The sequence below is a fragment of the Symphalangus syndactylus genome, chromosome 14 (genome assembly GCF_028878055.3).
Source record: "Symphalangus syndactylus isolate Jambi chromosome 14, NHGRI_mSymSyn1-v2.1_pri, whole genome shotgun sequence".
In the NCBI taxonomy this organism is placed as follows: Eukaryota; Metazoa; Chordata; class Mammalia; order Primates; family Hylobatidae; genus Symphalangus; species Symphalangus syndactylus.
The window spans coordinates 13,381,704-13,385,374 of NC_072436.2; the positions used below are offsets into that span (position 1 = coordinate 13,381,704).

Consider the following 3,671-nt stretch of genomic DNA (forward strand, 5'->3'; position numbering starts at 1 on the left):
CAATGTGGCAAAATCTACTTTTCACTATTTTTTGCTGGCAGGAGATGGCCTACACAGGGCCCATGACTGTCGGGATGCAGCTGAGGGCTTAGCGAAGTCAGGAGAAGGCAGATCCCAGTCACCTGCTCACCGCCGCCTCCTCTCCAGCCCACAGCCCGCCACACAACAAGGGCGAGGAGGGGCTCCAACCACACCAGCTCTGCCACCTCTGGACAGCCTGGGGGCAGCTGCTCTGAGCTGTCTTACTGTGCCCAGTGTGGCTGGCAGGCATCCAGTGGCACTGCGCACACTCTCCAAGCACACAAGCAATGGGCAACTCTGTGTGGGGAGGGGCTGCCCATCAGCCGGGTTTGACCTGTGGTACCAGGTGCCAACACCATTTTCCCACTTCCCCAGGCACGGAGCCACCTCCACATCTATACCCAAAGGCACCAGAGCTTCTACCACAAGCTGCCCCCACTCCCCAGGGAGGGCCTGATGGGGGCTCATCAGAAGGGATGCCCTTGACCCTGGCCGTGACCCTTGCCGTGACTGCTGGGGGCAAAGGACACATGTTTCAGAGGGTTTGCTGTTTTCACCCCCAGAACTCAAATGGCCTTAGCAAGACAGGGCTTGTCTGGGGATCCCCTCGAACACCAGGTACACACACCATGCCTCCTCCCAGGCCTTTCCCTTCCTGCCACCCCAAACTCCGGGTGTGTGTTCTGGGGCATGGTTGGTGTTGCTCTGGTTAGCGTTGAAAGCCGCTCCCCTGCCACCACCATCTCGGTCAGTTCTGCCCGCAATGGCCTTGGGAGCCCAAGTGTGTCTTCACTGCTGCTGCCTCTCCCCTCCCTAGAGGGTCTTTCAGGTCCTACGGCTCCTGGTGCCACCCCAGCTCAGGCTCTCTCTGCAGCCTCGGGAAAGATCATCTGCCTGCCCTGATGGATGGAGATTTGGTCAAACATCTGAGTGTCTATCCCCTGGCCTTGTCCCTCCTGTCCCCTCTTTCCCTCTCAAAGAAGCTCCCACGGAGAGAGAATTCCAGCTACGTCGGTGCAGAGTGGCCTTGGCCGAGGGTGAGCACTGGGCTGCAGGTGCACATTTCTCCTCTAAGCCCCACCAGATGCCCTTTGTTAGATGGAGTTTGGGATCCCACCAAAGAGAAGGCTCTTGGCCAGCAAGCGAGTTCACACCTGGGGCCTCGTTGGCTCCCAGCCCTTCCTGATGCTCCCTGCTCTGTGGTGACCGGGTCCTGGTGCCAACCCCATCGTCACCAGAGCACCTCTCTCACCAGGAGCCAACGCTCACAGAGCCAAGAGGAAAGAAGCCGCTGACGGCACCTGGATGTCAGACAATCTTCCAGATAGATTCCCCAAGGAAGCAAAGCTGGAAACACCACTCTGCCCGGGTCGCCACGTGTGCTGCCCTCCCATTCCCAGCAGGGCCAGAGCCCCGCCCAGTGCCTCACTTGACACTTGCAGAATGCACTCGCTGCCACCTCAATATTGTGGCCAAGGTGGACACACCCAACCACACTCACATGCTCAGACACACACCTCACACGCACACACCCTGACGTGCACAGTCACGTCCTAACACACACTCACGTGCTCACTCACAGGCACACACACGTACATGTCTCTCATAAACCCCGAAATGCAGTCACATACACTAACACACATACTTATGCGTGCTCACTCACACAGGAACACATACGTACATGTCTCTCATACACCCTGAAATGCACAGTCACATACACTAACACATACATGCTCACAAACACACACAGGCCCACGCTCACATACACACGTCCATGTCTCACATGCATACACCTTGACATGCAGTCACACTTACTCACACGCATGCTCACTTACACATGCACACAGGCACATGCACACACATGCTTCTCTGGGTCCTTAGTTCCCGGGGCCGAGCGCCTTCTCTAGAGAAAACAGTGCCCCCATGTGGGGCCATGCCAAATGTGCCTGGAGCTGTCCCAGCAGGTGCTTGTGACTGGGAAGGCACCTTCCCTCGCCTCCCCCGGGGAGTGTAGCGAGGGAAGGGGGATGTGCACGGCAGGGGACTCGGGGAGGCAGGCATGGTGGGGTGGCTTCCCAGGCCAGCACGGTGTCCCTCCTCCTGTCTGGGTGTCTCTGGGCCAACTGCTCTGCACTGGGGCCTGGGACCTCCTTCTCTGCCTTCCTTAACTGAGGGACCGTGGTGAGGGGCCACAGTGGGGAACCTGTTGCCTCCATGGGGCAGATAAACCCCACTTTGCTCTGCCTGGGCACCTGGGTTTGGAAGGTTCTGGTATGTTCCACTGTGAAATGGGCACATCCGAAGGGCTGTGTCTTGCTGCTTTAGAACAAACGAGGAAGCTTTGCCCGTGGCCAGATTCCAGAGGAGCCCAGGGCTTCCGTCTTCCTCAGCTGAGTGCCCATGCTCGTCCTCCCCTTTCCTGCCCCCCATGGGGGCGAGAGCTCCCTGGCTGCAGAGCGGCTCTTGTTGCCGGGCTCCATAGACCCCATGCAGTCTATCAGGTGCTTTGGCTGCTGAAGGCAGAACACTCCTTGCTGCTCCTGACACCACCCCGTTTAAAGAGAAAATTGAGATGCCCAGAGCGTCCAGCAGCCCCTGGGGTTAGGGGCCACTCAATGAGGAAGCTCCCACCACCCAAATGTGGTGGGGGCACACGTGCCATCTCCAGGACACCCCCGGCAGCCCTCATGCTCTTTCCTCTTCTCGAAAATGTGGAAACCACGTGTTAAAGATGGCAGATCCTGCAAGTGGGAGGGACTGGGGCTTGGGGTCACCCTTGGGAGCACAGCCTCGCCCTGGTCAGCCATGCCCTGAGGGACCTGGCATGGTGAGAAGTGCGTCTCTGCTGTGTCATGGCACTGAGATGGGGAGCTTGGCTGTTCCCGCAGAAAGCATTGTTGAATTCATACCGAAACCAGGATCAGAGGATCGAGGCTCCTAGGCAGGCCAAGGAGAGGTGCAGAGCAACCACAGCCCATGGGCAGGTTCAGGGAGACCCTCCCCGCAGACGCTTCAGTTACAGGCAGGTTTGAGGAGACCCTCCCCGCGGATGCTTCATTTGGGCCTAGCACAGAGAATGCACCCTCTAAACGCCAGTGACTGTGAGGATGACTGTGGCCACAGCAGCCCTCAGCAATGCTTCTCCCGGTGCTGTGAGGGCTCCTTCCCCAGGGACAGCCTGCTCCGGACAGCACTGCCCGCCCACAGGACTCTGTTAGCTGGCTCCCCCGGCCTGTCCTATGGCCTCCCCATACGATGCCCCTGCAATCCTATGGCTCCCCTGGGTCCTATGCCCCCCTATCCTATAGACCTCCGTGTCCTATGCCTCCTCCCCATCCTGTGTCTCCTCTCAGGTCCTACAGGCCCCATCTTCCCATCCTGTGGATCCCCCTAAGCCCTATGGGCTCCCCCATCCTATGGCTCTCCTCAGTCTTATGGCCCCCCAGTTTTATGTCTCCCCTCTGGACTTATGGGCCAGTCCATGGCTCCGCCTCTGCGTGATGGATGGTCCCAAGGCCAGGCCTGGCCCGGGCTGCCATCCCTGGGGGTCTTTCTCCATTCTAAATCCCCCCAGATCCCTGCCAGGTTGAATAGCCTAGCTCAGCCCAGTCTCCTGGCTGGAGGCTCTGGGACGCCAGCCCCGCCATGTT

The 3,671-nt window shown here is 59.1% G+C and overlaps 1 protein-coding gene across 1 annotated transcript in view; it reads right to left on the reverse strand.

The window, feature by feature from the left end:
• Window positions 1–3,671, reverse strand: part of LOC134732416 (mucin-2-like) — a 319,755-nt gene that overhangs the window by 135,090 nt on the left and 180,994 nt on the right. The gene's annotated exons all lie outside the window — the stretch shown is intronic.